Here is a 23,449-nt window from a genome sequence, read left to right on the forward strand (position 1 = left end):
TTGTTTGTGCAAGTGATATTTATACTCCTCAAACAGGTGAAGGCTTTCACAGGTAGTCATTTACTTGGCTTCTACAAACAGCAACTGGAAGTTTTCTTCAAGTTGTCTTTAATTGCTCCTTTCCAATTATAGAAGGCCTGTATTTATAGGCATCCACTCCACCTCACTGTCAATACTTTGTCTCTGCTAATTGAAAGAGATTTTCTTTCCCAGCGTTAGATAGCATCACTGAGGACTCCAATTCTCTAGCCTGGTTACAAAACTAGCCTGAACAACCACAGCTGTAGAACCCCCTCACCACATCGCTCACTCAGGGCTTTCAGGAGGAATCCGGAGCCCCTCAAGGTCCTTCACCACCGTCTCTAGGTTATAATCCCCCCCATTTTCCTCTGTGTTTTCTATGCAGGTTCCCTGTCCTCCCCAGCCAAGCAAAGCAGAATGTCACCAGGGAAGGATCTGGTTCTTGAGTGAAGTGTCATCCCTAAAAACAAGACATGGTAGGGGGCCAACTCATTCTAACACAAGCTCTCCCATTTTTCCCTCATCCTGAAAATAAACCTGTAGTACCCTTCCAAAGCCAAATTTTGACTTAAGTCAGTGGGAATCCAGCGCATTGCTAGCAGTTAAGAAAACCCTCTTGCATCAGTGTGATACGCGTGTGAGATATTTCCCTGATATTAAGACACACAGTTGGAAATTAGTCTTTCCTTCAGCTTCAGGAGGTCATGCCTGTAATTCCAGAACAGGCAAATAAGGATATTATTACTTTTAGTAAAAGTGGCAAAATAATAATCTCCCTGCATTGCATATAGGATGCAAATGTGGCTTCCTAAAGACAAGTTGTAAGAAAGGAAGCGATTGAGGCCCTTAATCTGATTCATTAAGAGGTAATCTGCTAACTGGAAATAACCAAAATATATTACCTTTCATCTTTGCTCAGTAATCCACACAATTTATACTTCTTGCCTATTAAGGTAAGACTGTTACAGAATGAGCAAAACCAGAAAACAGATTCTAAAAGACATGAGAAGTTTTACTCTGCTCAATTACAGGATTTACAATTATTTGCATAATAAATCAGAGAAAAACACTTTCAGTTGCAAGAGCAAAGTAATTTACAAGATTCCTAAGTCCCTGTTGTTGAGTAAAACTAGATCTTTACCTGCAGTGTCTGAAATTCCAACAACATAATCTTGCAAATCAAAATGGGTGGCAGGTCCTAAAATATGTACCACAATCTGTCACTTAAAAATAATAACCAAAAAAAAAAATCATAATCCACAGTGACTGACAACACAAAACTACAGAAGTGTACCAATTTCTGTTTGGCACTAATTACGATGAGCAAAATCTCATTTCTGAAATTCCTCCCACTCCCCCCTTCCTCCTCCACCTTCCCTAATTCCAAAGTCTTCTGAGTCAACCCAAAGCTAAGTCTTCTGATTCAGCACAAAAATGTCTTTTCACCTGACAACTAAGAATTAGTTCTTTGATTACTCACTCAGCATGGTGCTGGACAGCAAGGCAAGAAAAGGCAACCAACCACAAAAGAAACTTAAGACTTGGTTTCCATCCTCCAGAAACCAAATGTGCTTGGGGAAAAAAGAAGTGAAAGAACACCTAAGTGAAATCAGTGTTGGCCAGAGTAAGTGAAGACTTCCAAGAAATACTTTCAGGAACTGGGGCACCTGGGTGGCTCAGCAGGTTAAGCATCCGACTCTTGATTTTGGCTCGGGTCATGATCTCAGAGTCATAACATCGATCCCCGTGTCAGGCTCCACACTAGACATGGAACCTGCTTAAGACTGTCCCCCTCCCTCTTTCTCTCTCTCCCTCTGTCTCTTTCTTCCCCTCTCTAAAAACAAATAAATAAATAAAAATAAAAAATTTAAAAAAAGAAATACTTTCAAGAATTCCAAGAAGGGGGCACCTGGCTGGCTCAGTTGGTGCAGCAAGCTTGGGGACTCTTGATCTTGGGGTTGTAAATTCGAGCCCCACGTTGGGTGTAGAGATTAGTTAAAAATAAAATCTTAAGGGGTGCCCAGGTGGCATAGTTAGTTAAGCGTCTGCCGTCAGCTCAGGTCATGATTTCAGGGTCCTGGGATCAAGCCCCACAGTGGGCTCCCTGCTCAGCAAGGAGTCTGCTTCTCCCTCTCTCTGTCCCCCTCCTCCTCCTCATGCTCTCTGTCTCTCTTTCTCAAATAAAGAAATAAAATCTTTAAAAATAAATAAATAAATAAAATCTTTAAAAAAAGAAGGACAGGGACTGCTGAGAGAATAACCACATCATAATGAAATGGGCATTTACCTGATGCCAAGCCCTGTGAAGGCTCACATGCACCTTCCTTAACCCTCCAGACAACTACATGGGTCAGCTATGATCCTTACTGCACAGATAGGAAAATAGAGAATCAGAGGAATTCACCAAGATCACCTAACCAGTAGAGTTCAGACTAAGGGATAAATCTATTGATGCTTTCATTCACTCATTCAAATACTATAATTATTCTAACTTCAACCCTCATACAGAGAGAAGACCTTAGAAGAAAACATCTATATATGGAAAAGAATGTGTCCCAGTTTCCCCTGGCACAAAAAAAAAAAGAAAAGAAAGAAGGGGAGGAGGGAAGGAGGGGAAAAAAAAAACAAGAAAAAAAATAACAGAGATAAATCAGAAAGTAAACTTCTAAGGCAGAGCATCCAGATAAAACATGAGATGTCAGCTTTCATGGACTTAATTCTAGCGCATCCTACACTCCACATCCAGGGAGGAAAACCACTTCTGAATGTCTAATATCAATCCAATTCCATCTGCAGCTCCCACCACACAATCATAGTCAAGGTTCAAGATTAAGACATGTCCATGGAAAGAAGGCAGGCCAAAGTTCTCCATGACTTGACAATGTCACCTAAGGCAACATCAGCACCTGTCACTTCCAGCAGTGAGCAACCCAAGGGTTGCACAGCCTGGTTCCTTAGGGATGGGAGGAAAAAAAAAATTATCTTCTATCATAATAGTTTTTACTTCATGACTCCTATTTCTTTATGTTTTATAATTTATATAGTATTTTAGTATAAGACCACATACACAAAATCAACAGACAGACATATATTGGGGGCATGGGTCCAATTCTTTTTCCTGATAAGACAGTGAATAAGATCAATGAAGACCACTGATCTACACACTTTTTTTTTTAAGATTCTATTTATTTATTTGACAGAGAGAGACACAGGGAGAGAGGGAACACAAGCAGGGGAAGTGGGAGAGGGAGAAGCAGGCCTCCCGCGGAGCAGGGAGCCGGATGCGGGGCTCGATCCCAGGACCCTGGGACCATGACCTGAGCGGAAGGCAGACGCTTAACGATTGAGCCACCCAGGCACCCCTGATCTACACACTTATTAAAAGAAGAACCTGATACCTTCCAGCACCCTCAAAATAGCCAAACTAAATGACACAACTGTGGAACCACTCCATTAACTAGAGGAAAAAAAACAGCAGCAACAAAAACTCAAGTTGCATTTTAGTCTCTCTTTGAAAGGTATTTGATGCTTAGCTGATTCTGGGCACAGACAATGGCTGACCATTACAAATCTATGGGGCCACCTCATTATGAGTTCATACTGCAACCAAATCCCATTTTCCCTCTGCAAATTCAATCCACATCAATAGCCCTATATATCACTGGCTACTGCTGTTGGCTGCCTGATTTTGAAACATAAAATTTTTTTTGAAAGATTACTGCCAACACATAATAGGCAAACTGCAATTTCAATTCCCTACACATGTGCTTGATGGAGGGGGGGAACCATACAAGCTACAAAATGTAAATGAAGCCTGTTGTTATCAGCTGTTTATGAGCCCATGACGTCCTTCTCCCTTTTTCCTCCAGCCATGTAAAGCAGGAAAACAACATCAAAAGTGCCACCATTCCAGAAAGTCCATTTATTATTCTACTCAATCCTAGTTCCCTGGTCTCTTAATTTTCTGAGGTGTGTACACAAAATGCAACAAAATTAAGCAGTGGGGGGCTGTACACGGCCAATCTTCATTAGGGTGAAGGCGGAACACAATGGACTGACGTTGCTTATGACACTGCTTTCGTCACCAGCTTGTTAGGGCGTCATCTACTCTAACTAAGGCCGATTTCCTGGGTGGGACAGAGCAACCCACTTTCCCTGAAGCCCATGAAGCAAACCCACTATGGGTCCTGCTGCAAACTTCTGCCTCTTGCCTAACAAACACATAGCTCACCTTTGACTTCCCTACTGAATTCTTCCAGAAAACACGATTTTTTATCAATTCGTGTTTAGTATCATATACCACCCTCCGGTGCTGTAATGGGAGGATAAAATACAAGGAGATCCATGGCGAATCCACGCCCATCTTTACCGTGGGACACAAAGGGAGGCGTGATGAGGTCACTGTTTGTTGCTGGGTCTCTCAACAGCCTCACTACTGACATTTTGCACCAGATACTTCTTTCCTACGGGAGGATGTCCCGTGCCCGGTAGGATGTTTAGCAGCAACCCTGACCTCTGCCACCATGACAGGAGCACCACCTCCCAGTCCTGACCATCAGAAATGTTTCCAGACATTGTCCAATGTCCCCTGAAGGGAGAGAAGGGGCAAGATTAGGAACCCCTGGTTGCAAACCACTGGTCTACTGAGTCTTTGTGCCATCAACAGGCAGAAATTGTATGTATATGGTTCCCATAAGTTGGGAACAACATGCATAAGCCCACTGAGCACCCAGGCAATAGTCTTATCATGCCCATAAACCCTTCTGGGACACTGAACAAAATCACGTTAGCCTACCAAACAGAGGAAAGTATGCTAAGGTACTAATTTTGACCATTAAAAGTCTACTAAGAGTCAAAAGTACTCTTTTTATTAAAAAAACAAACAAAAAAAACCTGTCACTCTATTAGTGCTTTGGCTCAAGGACTATGCAGAGAACACCACCTGAAAAAGAGTCAAACCCCCTAATAGAAGATGGACGGATACGCTGTGATATTTAGTTTAATGGCAATAAAGAGATGAAAGGTTTTTTTTGTCCCCCCTAAACAACCACTGCGGAACTTCAGCAAACCAACACTAAAAAAGACAATTTTTATTTAACAGTTGAAGAAACCAGCTTCCAAAAGCTCAATTGCCATCTGCAATTATAATCAGGCCTGATTTAGAATACCCCACCATGTTTTAGTCTTAATTAAAAATGGCACATCCTTGCAAGGGAATGCAATGTGAATTCACAATTCAATATGAGCAGGAGACACGCGCACACATCTAACGCTGGAGTCTCGGCTTGGGAGACTTGACTGTTCTACCAGTTTCCTAATGGATGTAACTTCAGTATAAACTTTGTTTAACTTTCACATTTTAAATTAGAAAGGCATGTGGACTATGTGAAGACAGTTTGCCAGAAATACAAATGGATGTTTTAAGCCTGTCATCTTTCACACAGCACATGGCTGGCTGACCCTATATTCCAGCCACTATTATCTTTACTCTGCATAAAAGGCACGATGCTTCCGTGTAGTATTTCCAGTGATGCAAAATAGTTTTCCACCACACGAAATAGTAAGATTTACGAAGTACCACTTGGCCTCTTTGTACGCTTAATAACTAGTTATAATAATGTGTCCCTGCACGTTTATAATTCAGTGTAATTTTTATATTACAATTCCTTAATATGGTTTCCAGCACAATCGGCCCTCTGCCTACAGAACGTCAATGCAGACATTATCTGAAAACCACCATACAAACTCCCGGTGTCAGTCAAAACCCTTTAAAGTAAGATAAATACAGAGAAGACAGAGAATGGAGGACCTAAGGACAACACAGGCACACCTTTAACCTGTAGGATTAAAAAGAAGCTGTTCTCACGTCTACCCACTACGCGGTGACTCCTTATAAAAATCTAGCCTCTTCCAAAATTTGTTAGCATTCGATTCTGGCTTCCCTGCTGGAGCAGAGCCTCTGGCAAAGAAGACAAGAGGGGGGTGGAAAGCTGTAAACAGTAAGGGGCCTCCCAGGAAAGCCTGTAAAATTAAAGCCTCTCTCAGGTGGACAATTAGCTTTAGGTAGCTAATCAGGAAGAAAGAAATGAAGGCCATCTGGTTCTTGGAAGAAGTTCTGTATCTGATTAACACTATCTTCTTGAAAGTAAACCTCCTATGTACGAGAGGGCAGGAGAAAGCAAGAAGAGAGGAACACCCTTTTACGTGGCCTATACACCCTGATAAATCCACATACAGATCAAGCCCCGATTTTATCCAGAAGCAACAGAAGAGTGATTACATGTCGACGTCCTAATTGGACCGACCTCATTTGATTCCTAGCTCTGCCACTTACTGACGGGTTAGCCTTTGGCAGACAATCTGACCTCTCCCTCGTAGACAGGATAATTGGCCCCTCGATCCAGGTCCTTTGTCAGTCAACTTTGCAGTTCCTTCTATGGTGGACTTCTCTGTCTCTTGGGGCTTGGCCATGTGACATGGCTTGGGTTGGTAGCTTACCTTCAAGAGTGAATTTAATACAAGAATATAAGACTGTCACTCAAACACCAAGAGCAGGGATGCATCTAGCCTCAGACACAAACTAGGATCAGGCACTCAACCCCTCTACAAAGCTTCCAACAGTCTTCTTCCTCCATCCCCTCTGTCCATCTACTTTATTCCCTCTTACTGAACCAAGCTTCCTCTATCTTCCAGTGCCAATGGCAGGAAGTCAACTACCACAGCACCCTTTCTTGAACCTCCTGGGTGCAACACAGCAGCGTCCCTGCATGAGCAGCAACAGCACCTATGTCCCAAGGTAGGTTAGGAGCCCACCATCAACCAATCCAGCATAGTAAGGGGTGGAGTCATCAGCACTGCCACATAAAATGTGCGTACTTGATGTACAGCACAAGTCAATCAAGAGAAGTGAAATGTAGCCAACACATGCCACTTGCCACTCGAGATGCCCTGGCATGGGGCTGCTCTCTGCCAGGAGCGAGGAGGTACCATTTTCTTTGCACAAAAGCACCATCTGTCCAGAAGTATGGTGAAGAGGATGTCTATACCTGAGGAGGAGAAAGGCTTGGCATGGAGTGCTGGTATCTCAGAGAGTGGAGCAGAGTGTCTATATGGAAGAGTGGCCCAACATGGGGTGGGATGATTGAAAAAGGAAATATATCTAAGATAATGAGAACCAGCTTACTCACTGTCAAGAGAAAGGAGTTACAAATACAGAAAGGAGAAAACAAAGCTGAACCATGTGTTGTTGAAATGGAACTGGAGGTAGTGAACTTGTGATTTTTAATACATAAAAATACAGAAATAAATAGAGATGTATATATACATACATATACCTAATATAATCCCTTGATGTGTCCACTGAACAGGTCTGGAAGCCATAACATCTCACAAGCAATGAACACATCTAATGCCCAGATCTTGGTTTCTAAATGCCATTCTCCTCTAAAAGGAATCTGAGCTCCATGGCTCCTCAGCAACGTAGCCAAATCCAGACCTGGGACCAGCAAAGTACAAGATGAACCTGGAACTTCTTGTTCCAAAAAGTAAGTTAGAACTCAAATAATGATGTCAACACACATCAAAGGACATGGGAATCAGCTGGAAGGAACTCCTGCTATCTAAATAGGGGGAGAATCTGAGCATCAAACTAATGGTAACAGATGATAACCTGCTAACTAAATAGAAATCCATGAGTTCAAACCTGGTATGATAAATAAACAAGTTGAAAGTTTAGGAAGGGTCTTAAAGTATCCATCCACAAAATACTACAAAGGAGAAAAAAAAAAGTAACTTTACAATAAAGAAGTCTGGTACATGCTGCCTTTATCAAGTGATCAAAGTGAACATGCCCAGCAATGGACATATGGAAATCATGGGCCACCTGATAAGATGCAATGAAAGGAACAGGGCTTCACTTCTGTTGATATTTCCACCCTGACACATAACCTGAATCTAATTGTGAGGAAGCCTCAGACAAACCCAAATTGATGGACAATGTACAAAATAATTGGCTTGTTATCTTCAAAATTATCAAGGTCATAAAAGTCCAGGAAAGCCTGAGAAACTGTTCCAGAAACCAAGGAGACTAACAACTAGCCCATGATCCCAAATGGCTCCTTTTTCCATTGGGACAATCCCAGCAAATTTGAATGGGGCCCGAGGATTAGATGGAAGTGCTGTATCAAAGGTAATTTCCTGATTTTGATGGATGGATTGTGACATGATAGGATAATGACCTTGTGTTTAGGAAATACGCATACAGAAACCACACATGTAAGTGTTCAGAGATGACAGGGCACCAGGTTGGCAAGGAATCCAACCTGGTTCCGGGGGGCGGGTTCTTTTTTTTATTGTTGCTATTTTTTCTATGATTTTAAAAAAAAGCTTTTCTAACCTGTAATGGGTAAAGTGCAAGGTGGCAATGGAAGGGGTGGGCCCTTTCAGAAGCTGGATGGGGACGGTCACTCAGAAAGGACATTTAAATTGGGATGTACAAGAGAAGAAGCCAGCACCCAAAACTCCGATGGGAAGAGATAATAATTATGATGCTAATTTTAGAACAGTACCATCATCTGACTCTTATACAGTGCTTACTGAGTGCAAAGCAATGGTCTAAGTTCTTTCCATATTTTCACTCACTTATTCCTCACAACTGGGACACAGAAAGGCTTCAGTAACTTATCTGGGTCGCAAGGCTGGTTAGTAACACAGCCAGGATTTGAATCTACCAGTCTGGCTCCAGGGTCTAGACTCAGCTACTACACCATCAGGATTACCCCAAGCGACTAACTGCATGAGATGCTGAGGTCTGATGGAGCTGGACCGCTAGGTGAGAGTCTGGATTTTGCCAAGTGCAATGAATGGGAAGATGTTGCTGAAAGCAGGGAGACACTTAAAAAAGGGTGATCATTGTATTTTAACTCCGGCAGGACAGTGGCCTCGACAAAGTCGGGAAAAGAAGAGATGGAGAACACTGGCCTGAGAGAGTCAAGATTTAAAATCTGGAGTAAATGCAACAGGACTTGGGTGATTGTTCTAGATGGCCAAGCCGGGAGACTACCTTTTAAATAAAACTGTATTCACCATCCAAGTTCCTTAGATGGATGAGACTGCATGCAGAGAGGTCACAGTATATTACTGGTAGTTTTCTGTTCTGGTCAACTCACAATTCTTCTTCCTTTCTTTCTCTCTTTCTCTCTCTTTCTTTTTTTTTTTTAAAGCACAGAGAGCAAGAACTGACCCCCACCCTCTTCTATTCCAGGGCCTTCAGTCACCCAATAACGGTTCATGTTTTAGTGAGACACCATGTTCAACTGAAGCAACCGTTTCCCCAGAAAATAAACAATGTCCAGTTCATTCTGATGTCATAGCTTTCCTTTATACAAAGAGACTCTTTCTCCCACCGATTAAGTCATTTGTTCTCCCTGAATCTCATCAAAGATTGTACCTGGCACTGTAATTGGGAGGGTTTTAAACAGATAATTTAACCTTGAGAGGATGTTCATTTGACTCAACACATCCTTCCAATCTAAGAAACACACAAATTCTCTTTCACTTCAGCATGTCTTTCTTTCATTATGACAGCAGTGCTGAGAAATTCATTTCAAGGAGCTAATTGAGCCACCAGGGAATATTAATACCTAAATATTGAAGCAATCCTCATGCTCTGCTTAAAGGGAAGCCAGATTTGCTATATGAAAGGTTCCAAAATGTATCTGGTCTATGCCTTTAAAAAAAAAAAAAAAAAAAAAAGCCATGTCTTTAGCATATTTTCATCACTCTGCATTAAGTCAGAAAGTAAAAGGTATAGTTTATTTCTCTTAAAAATGAAAAAAAAAAAAAAAACCTCTTTGCTTTCTATTGCCAGTAATTGCATCTGCTAGAATGCTGCTAGGTTTTTGAGTGTCCTGGTCTAAAGGTTGTGATTTTCTTCACTTTTGAATATGGAAGAATAAATGCTCTTTCAAGTCTTTGACAGTCTAAGCCTATCCCACTCTGCAGTGCGGACTATGGCTATAGAAACAGCATCTCACACAGCAGGTTGGAAATTATACAGGGGTGAGCAGGACACGGAGGAATGGAGGGGACACAGCTGACCTGTTCTTTGTCATCCTCTGGTTCACGGCAAAGTCTGTTCCATCAAATGATTACAAGTACAAAAAAAAAAAAAATTAATTCCAGGAACCAGAGAATTCAGAACAAGTAATAGGATCCCATTCTCCCGAAGCTGATATCATCAAATTCTCTCACATGATTTACAACCTGGCAATCTATCTCTTTCCATTGATTATCCTGCTGTTATGGGATATAACTGCTCTCTGCCCATTCCAAGAACTCTAAAGTGTTGCACTGAGAATACACTAATGCACCTTTAATGCAGGGGTGGGGGGACACCTAGGGAACAAAATAGGCTGGAGAATGCATAAAGCTCAAGTTTCTTTCAAAAGCAGTGGAGAAGTTAACAGCTTTTCAGGGGAGGCAATCAAGCCATTCAGGCCTAGCAGCTACCAAGGCTCAAGGCATTAACATTTCTAATTGGAAATAGGCCTCATGCTACACTGAACTGGAAGCCAGATGCACCTCACTTTGGGCAAAGGCCACCCAAGAAAACAGCATCGGAACCTGATCAAATTGCGGAGTCACCACCAATGTTACAGGAAGATGCTTCCGATTCCAAGACGCTGCCAGAAAAGCTTTGTAAATGACAGCCTTCTCTGCTGCTTGGATTATATAATATGGTTTAGCAAAACCTTCATGGCGGGGCTGGCAAACTCCAATCCATGGCCTCTTTCTGTCTGGTCTTCAAGTTAAGAATGGTTTTTATACTTAAAAAAAAAAAGGAATGGTTTTTATACTTTTAAATGGTTGGGGGGGAATCAAAAGAATATTTTGTGACATCTGAAAAATACATGAAATTGAAATTTCAGTGTCCATAAGTAAAGTCTCATTGGAACACAGCCATGCCCATTCACTGACGTATGGTCTAACTACTTCTGAGTTATAACACAACCAAGATATACAGCATGCAAAGCCAAAGACATCTACGATCTGGCTCTTTACAGAAGAAGTTTGGCAATCCCTGCCTTCATTCATCCACAACTTTTAGGAAAACAGCTCCAAATAAACTGAAGGCCCACAAAAAAAAAAACGTAGTTACTAATAAATGAAAGATTGTTCTTTACCTTCTAAATAGGCTCCCTTCTCAGAAAACTCAGCAGAAATGACACAACGTACGTACATAAAGTCCGCAAAAAGGCTTTCAAGTTTGCTGACTTGGTAGCCAAGATGGTGGTTAGAAACAAAGCAGGAGGGGCGCCTGGGAGGCTCAGTCGTTAAGAGTCTTTAAGAGTCTGCCTTTGGCTCGGGTCATGGTCCCAGGGTCCTGGGATCGAGCCCCACATCGGGCTCTCTGCTAGGCAGGAAGCCTGCTTCTCCCTCTCCCGCTCCCTCTGCTTGTGTTCCCTCTCTCGCGGTGTCTCTCTGTCAAATAAAGAAAATCGTTTAAAAAATAATAAAAATTAAAAAAAAAAAAAAAGGGCAGGAAAAAAGAGGAAAAAAAAAGATGAGGGCACCTGAGTGGCTCAGACAGTTAAGCGTCTGCCTTCGGCTCAGGTCATGATCTCAGGGTCCTGGGATCGAGTCCTGCATCGGGCTCCCTGCTCTTTGGGAGTCTGCTTCTCCCTCTGCCTCCCTCTCTCTTTTTCTCTCTCTCTGTCTCTCATGAATAAATAAATAAAACCTTTAAAAAAAAAAAAAGAAAAAAAAAGATGAAGGCACTGTGTCTTCTGTTGGCCACTTTACATACATGATTCCATTTGATCTGCAGACCCACGTTCTGAGGAATGGTTACCCCCATTTCACAGATGAAGAGGCTGAGCCCCAGGGAGCTTGTCCTAATCCTCATGAGGTCCTCACAAGGTCATAGCAGTACGTGGTGTCTTCAGAGCTCTGGCCCAGGGTTCACTGGCTCTAAACCCCATACTTTTAACGATTTCAAAATGATTAGGACTCCTGATCGAATACTCACACTGCCTGAGTACAGCCAAATCCATCTAGGCCAACACGCTATATAATCTCTTTATCCATCTGCTATGAAGACTGCTGGCTACAGCCCAGCATCCTTGCCCCATGGAGACTCTTTCCCCTCTGCTTACTTCCCAGGGCAATTTTTTTACATCCAGCAATAAATCACTTGTAATATCAGAGACACTGACACTCCATCTACCAAATGATTCAGGTCTTCCAAAATCTCTTAACAAAGCCTGATGCTACAGCTACTCGTCGTATCACAGATTTTATTACCATTATTGTGACGCTGTCTAGTAGCGAACACACACAGGCACTGTTCCAAGCACTTTAAAAGGGCCCATGCATTAAATTGTTAATCCTAACATCCTTACAGGGTCAGCACTATAATTATTTTTATTTTAGAGATCAGGAAATTGAGGCACAAAGAAATCCAGCAATTTGCCAAGGACCCATAGCCAGTAGGTGGCAGAGCTGGGATTCAAACCCAAACAGTGTGGCATCAGAGATCACACCACTTACCAACCACATTACTCACTGCCTCTCCGTGCTAGATCAAATAATAATAATAATAAACGTGAATATCAATTGTGCATGAGCAAGCTTATCTGTACTATTAATAGCAGAAAGGTAGTCTTTAATTTTTAACAATTGGAAAAAGGTTGGGAAGAATCATCTGCATAAACTGACAGAACTAAGAAAACATCTTAAAATACATTGTTATTCCTTATTAAATGAAGAAGGGGGGGAAGAAGAAAAAATAACATCTGGAACATTCAGAGACAGTGGGATGCTTCCAGTTGATTTACATTCAGACTAAAGGTCAGGCAGGGACCCCTTTCTGTTCTGTACTCTTCTAGGAGCCTGAAACTGTGGATTATACAAAACACCGCTCAGCCTTTTCTGGAAGGATGAGGCTCTTTCCATAATGAAGGTGTATCCACCTGAAGAACAATTTTCCTAAACAGTAAAGGTCATAGTTTAGTTATTATTAATCCTTCTCTAACCCTCTAAAGAAACCTAAGTCTTCGGCTCCTGTTCAGGCTGAATCTGACCACAAACCATTGACGGCAAACATATGGTCTGCTCACCACTCGGGGCGCCCGTGGCAGATTAATTGATGAGGTTTCTCTCCCCCATGGAAACCATCCTTCTCAACAGAAAGATGGAGTATTATCCTAGATAATATTCCAAGGGGGCAACAGCAAGGGATCAGAGCAAAGACATAAGAAGAAATCCTTCCATCATCTAGCCCTGACGCAGTGACAGCCCAGCCCGGCATCACGAAAGGCATTCTTTATCACCAATAGTTCATGGGGTCTACAAATGGACTGGGGCCTCTCCTCTAGTCTGCTTCTCAGGCCAACTCATGCTGCCTTAACCAAGAAAGAATTTATTATCTCAAACAAAAGGAAGTCCAGTGGAAGGGCTGGTTGATTCAACCCTTCAAGGATGTCAACAAGAATCCAGGTTCTTCCCTTCCCGTCCGGGTTGGTCCTCAACTTTGACTTCATCCTCGGGCGGACAGCAAAACAGCTGCAGCAGTTGTGGGTGGCCCATCTGCTGACAGCACCTAGGGCAAGTAGAGACCATAGCTTCCCTGGCTTCAAGGAAAGATGCAGCTTTCCAGGGGAGGGCCCATCAGGTACATCTTCTCCTTCCATTGGACAGAGTCAGAGCCCATGGCCAGTCCTGAACCAATCACTAGTAAGGGATGGAAACTCAAGAAACCCAACCCTGGACCTAGGGTTTGGCCTTTCCCCAGCTACAAGGGTCCACAGAGGAGGGTGGGCCTGTCCAAAACTGAGGCTCTGGGAGGAAGAAGGAAATGGATCCTGCAAGGCATCAAACAGCATGCACAGCAGGCCTTGTGACCTGGGCGAGATGCACACCAGAGACCAAAATTACCCAGAGGACGAGCCTAGCCCAAAGATAATTACTTCAGCCTTCATGGTGTAATAAGAACTAAAGTCATTAGAAAAATTTTAAATCAGAAGTAATTCAGTGAATTTTAAGATCTCTAGTTTCTCTTGAAATACTGGAATGTTCTAACACTGGCTCAAATCCCCTCAGGGCAACAATCAAACTGAATAGAGCTGGTCCTGGAGAAAAGGCAAGTTGCGTCCACTTCTCTAGAGTCCCACCACTCCCTCTGGCTCTCCTCACTCCTCTATGTTAGCTTCCAGAGCCCAGAGGGCATTTATATGAGTTTGCAACCTCGACATCAGCCATCCCAGAAACCCAAGGGGAGAACTGAGCCCTCAAACTGATAAAACCCAGCAAGAGGAAGGTCCACCTCTAGGCCTCTTCACAGAGAATTCAATTCCAAGAAGAAGCAGGGAGAAAGGTAGGTTAGTAATAAAAAATTTCTAGCCACATTCTTAGGTCCCCCTCCCCCCCCACAAAAAAAAGTCATATAAGACTGAAAGAGTTTGCGAAGCTGCCTTTTTGTGGTAAAGAAAAATCCTATAAAATGAGAGCATCAGAGTGATCCAGCTCAGTGCTGTCTGAGTTTTAGTGCGTTTGATGCATCTAGCATTGGGCCCCAGGCATTTCAGTTCTAATGAATCCCAAAGAACATAGTTTGATCCGACTTCTTGAATTCATGCAGCATTTTCTCAAGATAATATTCGTAGGTCTTTAAAGGAGACCTGTGTCAAGAAGACAGAGGATTTACACGAAAATGAAAACCTACCGGGGACTGCCACTTACCCAAAGCTTTTATTATTCCACAGGTGGCTGTCCACACCACTTCTGTCTCACCAGCTATGGGTTGAGGAAGGAGGGTTAAGGAATACCTATTACACCAAAGATGATCCCTTAGGTTGTATCTATCACTCCAGGTTCCAAACTGGGTATTTGTTATTTTCACCTGACAATGCTTCCTCTCTCTTGCCTTGGCAAAGCCCCCTCTTTCCTAACAGAAAGATATTGCAAGAGCCTAATGTGGGGCTTCTACTCCTACCTCAATCACAGTGGTGTGGGGACATGATCTGAGCTTGTCCCGTTACTGGTCTAGACAAATGTGACCCAAGTCTTGATAATAAAGAGTAAGACATGATGTCTAGACTCAGGAAAAGTTTCTCTCCTCAGAAATAAGGAGATTATATCATAGAAGTCTGCAGGTGTTAGGGGAGTGAGGGTGGCTATTTATCAACATCACAAGAGCTACCAGATGAGGCTACTAAAAAAGGGGGGAGGGCTGATAACACGGTTTGAAAACCTGGATCCAGCCATGCCTGAAGCTACCACTACTACATCCTTATACTGTGGCACTGGTAAGTTCTATCAGCTTGAGCTACTTTGTGTTGATTTCTCTTCCTTCCAAATGAAAATGCAATTTTTTGAAATTAAGAATATTTTAGTAATAGAAAACAGAAGTATTGGAGATGAAGCCAGAGAACTAGGACTCTATACAAAGAATCGGCATAGCTTTATACTAATCACAAGGATTGGTGAAGCAGATGCTAATCATACAAAGCCAGACACAGTCTGAACGCTCAGTGAACTCAAACTCTGACTTGTTCGTGAACTACGTGGACATATTTAGCTCAGGTAAGGGAGAGAATATGTGCAAATAACATGGGTCCAGACCCAAAAGCGTAGAAGAGTCCTTTACCGCATCTGGTAAAAGAATTCCAAGATGGTAAAATCTTTAAAAAAAAAAAAAAAGGGCGCCTGGGTGGCTCAGTTGGTTAAGCGACTGCCTTCGGCTCAGGTCATGATCCTTGAGTCCTGGGATCGAGTCCCACGTCGGGCTCCCTGCTCAGCGGGGAGTCTGCTTCTCCCCCTGACCCTCCCCACTCTCATGCTCTCTCTATCTCATTCTCTCTCTCAAATAAATAAATAAAATCTTTAAAAAAAAAAAGAATTCCAAGATGGTCTGTGACCAACGCCCTTGTGTTGGGTCTTGCATAATCCTCTTCCTTTGAGTAGGAGTGAAAACTATGGTTTTCTTCTAGCCATTACAAACGGAAAAGAAAAAGGGACTCTGTAGGTTAATGTCCCTTATCAGTTGACTTTAGTTTAATGAATAGGGAATTTATCCTGTGTGGGCCTGACCTAATCAGGTGAGTTTTTGAGAGCCTAGAAGCAGTCGAGTCACTCTCCTCTTGGCCATGAGGAAGCAAACCTCTTTGCTGTGGAGATGGCCACACAGCAGGCAAAGGCAGGCAGCTCTTAGAAGCTAAGGCCTCAGTCCTACAACCACAAAGAACTGAATTCTGCCAACCGTCTGCAAGCTTGGAAGTTGGAAGAGTACCCTGAGCCTCAGATGAGACCACAGCCCTGGCCCACGTCCTTGATTTCAGCCTTAGCAGAGAACCCAACTAATTCCCGGATTCATGTTCCATAGTTACTTTGAGATAATACGTTTATGTTGTTTGAAGTCACTGAGTTTATGTGATTTATTACACCACGATAGAAAACAAAATATACCAGATTGGCTGAGATTTGTCTGCAACTAGGAAAATGGCAGAGACAGAGTACCTCGTGACCTTTTAGGCTTAGCCATGGAGGAATCTAAAGAACTTCTAGTTTTGAGGGCTGAGCTGTTAGTATCTATTTACAAGTCATAACCCATCCCTTAGCACAGTCCTTGGCACATTATTAGGGCTCTCTCAGTACTTACTAACTGAATGAGAAAATAAATACACAAATGTCTAACATCTCAGCCCACAAGAAGGATCAGGAATGGCATATGCCCTGTATCAGATGTGGGTTTTGCTGAAAGACAACATGGTAGAACCCAACAAGAAGGCTCTCTGATCCAGAGAGACCTGGGCTTCTATCTCAGCCATCCCCTTTATCAGCTCTGTGCTCCTGACCAGTGAACAAAATTCACTTTATCACCCTTTGGTTCATTTTTTCATCTATACAGACTGTAACAACTCAAAAATTTGGCATCAGGATTAAATTAGGTAATTCATAGATGAAGGCACCAAGCCTGGTGCCTGATTCTGCAGAGAGTTTATAAAACATCAGCTCTTCCTTCTTCTCTCCTACTATGCCACAATTAACCCTCCATGGGGATTTAGCACAGCTAATAGGGCTCTGGGGAGTAAGACTCATGACAAGTAAGTTGACTAAAGGCAGTGGTATTTGGATTCAAATAACTAATATGCTATCTAGGACAATTGTTCCAATTTGCCCAGAACCAAATTCCTAACCTGTTCAATGGGGATAATGCTACTCTTACATTACAGGGTGGCTGAGAGGATTCATTGAGAACACATGCAGGGGGGAAAAAAAACTTAGTACATAGTATGCCACTAAGCTATTATTTATGTGGGGCTCTTATGTTTATTTTTATTATTTGAGCTGGCAAATGCAAGATGTCCTAATAGGAAATATAAGACCATTGGAGGCTGTTAGGGGTTGAATGGTGTCCCCAGAAAAACATTATGTTAAAGTCCCAATCCCCAGCACTTCAAAATGTGGCTTTATTTGGAAATAGGGTCATTGCCGATGTAATTAGAGATGAGGTCCTACTGGAATAGGATGGGCCTTTAATCCAATATGACTGGTGTCCTTATAACAAGGAGCAAGAAGCAGAGAAGGAAGACGGCTATGTGAAGACACACACAGACATAGCGAGAAGGCCACGTGAATGAAGATGAAGGCAGAGAGCAGAGTGATGCACCTACCAGCCAAGGAATGCCAAGGATTGCTGGCAAGGACCAGAAACTAGGATGTGGCAAGGAACAGAGTCTCCCTGAGAGGCGCCAAAAAGGAACCAACCCAGCTGACACCATGACCTTGGACTTCTAGTCTCCAGAACTATGAGGCGATCATTTTCTGCTGTTGTAAACCATCTAGTTTGCAGTACTTTGTTATGGCATCCCCAGCGAAGTAGGATTAAGGATGGCCCCAATCAGTGGTGCATTTGTAAATATTTTGCCATCCTGTTCTGGGACGGGGGTTGGTCTGTACCATTAGCTGATTTCCACGGTTTAAGCTAATTTCAAACTACCACTGTGACATCATTAAATGTGAAGTAGGAAGGCGATGACCAAAGCACACCGTTGTCCAGCATTCCTACCACACAGATACAACAGACATAAGCTCAAGACCGTGGGTAACAGTAAGATGTAGTAACATAATTGGGAGGTGAAGAGCTCAGGTATTTATTACTTCTAAATATAATTAAATTATAAGTTTACATAATTTTATGCTTAAAAAGATTATGTTTAATTTAATAAGCAGCTCACAAAATTCCTGGGAATGTAACAATCCATTCTCACGAGCCTGCACAAACAGCGCCCTGACCCCAGGAAAGGGAGCACGCCGTAGAAGAGAAGCACACAACGCATAAATCCTCCACCCGCCCAGATCTAAACTACTCCTGGCCCTGACAGTATGGCCATCAAAACCGAACCCCTCTGCAGAAGCGGGGTCACGCCTGCTGTCACGTGGTACTAGACGGTGTTCGGTTAATTAAGCAGGTTTTAGGGGCACCTGGGTGGCTCAGTCGGTTAAGTGTCTGCCTTCGGCTCAGGTCATGATCCCAGGGTCCTGGGATCGAGCCCTGCATCGGGCTCCCTGCTCCACGGGAAGCCTGCTTCTCCCTCTCCCACTCCCCCTGCTTGTGTTTCCTCTCTGGCTATGCCTCTCTGTATCAAATAAATAAATCTTAAAAAAAAAAAAAAAAAAAAAAAAAAAAAAGCAGGTTTTAGTGCAGCTAAAACCCTGGGCCTATCTTCCCCCCGATCCCATAAAGCATTTGTGGCAGTCTGGTTTTTAACCAATACGGGAGTAATTTGAAATCAATCTCCCCTCTCCTTGATGAACAATGGACTACTTAGTGTGACCCACAGAGAAAAGGAGAAGCCCATGTATGTAAGCCCTAGCTGCAGCACGCTCCGGAAATTCCAACCCAAAGCTGGATGCTTAGCTGGTACCACCCTGAGGAAGCTGGTCTTACTCCCCTCGGAATGGTGTTACCAACCACAGGCTTGGGTGTCCGACCCTCTCTCTACAAGGGAGCAGGAACCATATTTTATCCTTCTTATTCAACCAACACGTGTATAATGAGCAACAGCTAGGAGCCAGGCACCCCGAGACAGAGAGAGCAAGACAGAGCCACAGCCCTTCTGGCACACATAGGCTGGCAAAAAGCTAGGAGGGTGTGAGAAAGAAGCCTAAGAAGGTTCCTATGAGCAAAGTCACAGAGAGATGTCTGTCCAATCAGGCAGCTGCATGGTGCATCAAAAGGCTAGAAGTCCAGGGCGCCTGGGTGGCTCAGTTGGTTAAGCGACTGCCTTCGGCTCAGGTCATGATCCTGGAGTCCCGGGATTGAGTCCCGCATCGGGCTACCTGCTCAGCAGGGAGTCTGCTTCTCCCTCTCCCGCTCCCCCCTCTTGTGCTCTTTCGCTCTCTCAAATAAATAAATAAAATCTTTAAAAAAAAAAAAAAAAAAAGCTAGAAGTCCAGCACTATTTCCTAGGCACTTGATCCCGGATAACTTTAGCCTTAGCTTAATGTGGATTTTAACAGTACGTGCTCTTATAGAGTTACTGTTGGGTCCAAATGAGATTATGCAAGAGAGCGGGTTGTCTGTCCCCTCGGTCCCAGATACCACATGCTTAACTTTACTCGTCAGCTTTTTTTACAATAGGTCTATTTAAAATAGGTGGCACAATGGGGCACCTAGCTGGCTCAGTCGGTGGAGCATGCACCTCTTGATCTCAGGGCCGTAGGTTCGAGGCCCAAGTTGGGTGTAGAGATTACTTAAAAAATCTTTAAAAATAAAAAATAAAATAAATTAAATTAAATAGGTGGCGCCTACCCAGCTCCCCACCTCCAACAATGCCCAATTCCCCTTAACCTTTTTGCCTATTTCCTGACCCTCATCACTTCTACCATATTCATTTGTTTCCCCCACTAAAACACAAGCCCACAAAGGCATTATTAGTTCCATCACTTTTTCAAACATGGAGAATGAGGCATAGCACATAGGAGCCCCTCAATAAGCATGAAGGAAGGTTGGATGTGTGAATGAACAAAGATTAAAAACTCTTATGGAAGAGATTATATCTCACGGATCTTTGAATCTCCAACATCTTACAAATTACTCTCATTTTTTTTTAAATAAATGAACGAAAGAACATACTGCGAAAACTGATTTGAGGTATAACAGACATACTTATATGTGGAATCTAAAAACCAACAACAGGGATGCCTGGCTGGGTCCGACGGCAGAGCATGCAACTCTTGATCTCAGGGTTCTAAGTTCAAGCCTCACGGTGGATATAGAGATGACTTAAAAATAAAATCTTTTTTTTAAAAAAAAACAACTATCACGACACCAAAACCCAAAAAGCTCACAGATACAGGGAACAGATTGGTGGTTACCAGAGATGGGGTGAGGGGGTAGACCAAATAGGTGAAGGGGGTCAAAAGATACAAACTTCCATTTATAAAATAAGTAAGTCACAAGGATGTACTGCATGCACAGCATGGCAACTACAGTTGCAAACACCGTATTGCGTATCTGAAAGTTGCTAAGAAAATAAATCTTAAAAATTATCATCAAGTACCATTTTATTTACAAAACAGTTTCCAGGGCTGAAAGGCAGGCTTGAAAACAACCTCATCTGGAGCACCTGTTGAGCATCTGACTCTTGATTTCGGCTAAGGTCATGATCTCAGGGTCATGGGATCGAGCCCTACCTCAGGCTTCACACTCAGTGCAGAGTCTGCTTGAGGTTCTCTCTCTCCCTCTTCCTCTGCTCTTCCCACAGCTCGTGCTCACGCTCTCTCTCTCTCTCTCAAATAAATAAATAAATAAATAAGATCTTAAAAACAAAAAGACAACTTCATTTTAAGACATTTTTTTCTTTTGCCAAAACAAACAAAAACCCATCTGACCAAACTTTCGTCTAAGGCGAGATTACCATCTGGGGTAGTGAGGAGGCTAAGTTCAAAAGTCAGTATACAAGGTTTTAACAAGAGTCAAAATCACCCTTGACAAATCCCTTGCACCACTCGAAAAGTACAGTGTACGTTTTATGTCATGGGACAACACAGGTATTGTGTAATGCCAACAGCTGCCACCCACTGAGCTTGATTCAAGTCAAAACTCTTCATGCAGGTGACTGGGATTTATTATGTTTTTCCATACCCAGGAGAAAACAGAAGATGAGTTTAAGATTCTGAGGTGTTCCTGCTCATCTACAGAGTCTGTTCTATTTTATTCTATTACAAAATCTCAACAACCTTCACAAACATGAGTATATTTGTTTGTCGTAGGAAGGAACACAAGATACGTGAAAGTACCTAGAAAAAAAAAACTGTAAAATGCAGTAGGGGTTTACTAATTTTGAATCTGTAAGTTGCTGACTTGAAACCACTCTTAAAATTTTAGAAAACACACAAAATTTTAGAAACACACAAAATCGGCCATCAAATCCATCTGTTACGAACTGTCCCTCAAAATCACATATATATATCCTAATCCCAGTACCTAACCCCTAGTACCTTGGAATATGACCTTAGTTAGAAAGAGGGTCATCACAGAAGTAATCAGTTAAGAAGCAGTCATTAGGGGCGCCTGGGTGGCTCAGTTGGTTAAGCGACTGCCTTCGGCTCAGGTCATGATCCTGGAGTCCCTGCTCGGCAGGGAGTCTGCTTCTCCCTCTGACCCTCCCCCCCTCTCATGTGCTCTCTCTCTCTCATTTTCTCTGTCTCAAATAAATAAATAAAATCTTTAAAAAAAAAAAAAAATTAAATTAAAAAAAAAAAAAAGAAGCAGTCATTAGGGTGAACCTTAACCCAATACGACTAGTGTCCTTATGAAAAAGGGGGAAATTTGCACACAGACACGCACCCAGGGAAAACACCACGTGAAGATAAAAGCAGAGGTCAAACTGATGCTTCTATGAGCCAACGAATGCCAAAGATTGTCAGCAAACCGTAAGAAGCTAGGAGGGAGGCATGGAAGAGATTCTCCCTCACAGCCCTCAGAAGGAACCAATCCTGTCCACCTAGATCTCGGACTTGTAGCCTCCAGAATTGTGAGACTTCTGCTGTTTAAGCTACCCAGACCCTGGTACCTTGTTCCGGAAGCCCTAACAAACTAACACAACATACAAGCTCACATTTTCTCCTGTGGCCCCAGTATACACCACCGCACCATGCTCATGGGCACTGGTCTCCTGACTCTGGGCGGCGTTACAATTTCACTGATGCCTGAGTTTTATGAATGTGTCTGATATCTCCCCCTTCTATCATCAACTAATAATAAACCCAAAAAATAAGAGACAGGAAGGGGGCAGCATTGGATGACCAACTGCAAGTTCTGGTTCACAGATAAGAAAAGAAGTCTTCAGGGTAAAAAGAGACACTAGCTGAACGGCCTCACTCAAGCATGAAAAACCGTTCTTCTCAATTGCTCTACTTTGTTGGCCCACTCCTTTTCTTCCCATGGTGAATAAAAACACCCAAGGGGAAATGCGGACCCATTCATCAACATTCCTAGCCAGACAGTGAGCTACTTAATGGCTTTATCGATTCCTTGTTTTGCTCTACATTATGTGTTACATTGGCTCCAGCAGTCCATACAAGAAGAATCAAGATGGTGTTGGCAAAAAGGCATTATTTCATTTTAAGCTTGTTACCACTGAGACCAGTCAACCCTGAACAGAAGTAGCCGAGTTTCAAAACAAGCATGTGCAAAATTTCTATTCATGCCATGCCAATAGCTCCTTCCCATGGCCAATGCCCCTTGGTTTCAAAGCCCTATCTTACTTGGTAAAGAAAAGCAAACTGTAGCAACAACTGTGGCCTTTAAGTGGATTTTTCATGCTAGGATAACGTTTTGTTTTGTTTTATACTCTAAGATAATGGTTCCAAATGCTTTAAGGGGATAAATTTCATATTAGTAAAATGACTCTAATTACAACTAACACAAACCACTCTGTCTCTCCATTTTCACATAAATATCAATATGTGACAAAATAAAATGATTAAATGACTCATGAAATCTGTCAAAGAAATACAGCATCTTCAATGTCCTTGCAAATTTATCCATTATAACTGATTAAACATGCTAGATGGAAACAATACACAGGCTGTTAAAACAAATTTATTAAATTTAGGACAATGACTTAACACCAAACTCAACATGGTAAAAAGATTAAATCAGACCCTTAAATGACTTGGCAACCTGAGACAATGTGGTCAGTTGGCAGGATCCTATAGCTAACGGATCAGGAACGTGAAATCTGACATTATCTGTTCCATACCATTTTCTTCAACCCCATATACAGTTACTAAAGGTTTGGTTAAATACAATAAAAACCTTGAGTAAATTATTCGATCCCGAAAAGCAGTTCCGACTCTAAACTCACATATGTGTAATTACCATGCTTGCTCATCATTCTTTCAAAGAAGAAAACAATCA

At 42.5% G+C, this 23,449-nt stretch overlaps 1 protein-coding gene across 3 annotated transcripts in view; it reads right to left on the reverse strand.

Annotated features, from left to right (window-relative positions):
• PTPRG (protein tyrosine phosphatase receptor type G) overlaps positions 1 to 23,449 on the reverse strand; it is a 705,012-nt gene that overhangs the window by 649,215 nt on the left and 32,348 nt on the right. The gene's annotated exons all lie outside the window — the stretch shown is intronic.

Source organism: Mirounga leonina, unplaced genomic scaffold (genome assembly GCF_011800145.1).
Source record: "Mirounga leonina isolate KUSES-001 unplaced genomic scaffold, KU_Mleo_1.0 Mir_94, whole genome shotgun sequence".
NCBI classification, from domain to species: Eukaryota; Metazoa; Chordata; class Mammalia; order Carnivora; family Phocidae; genus Mirounga; species Mirounga leonina.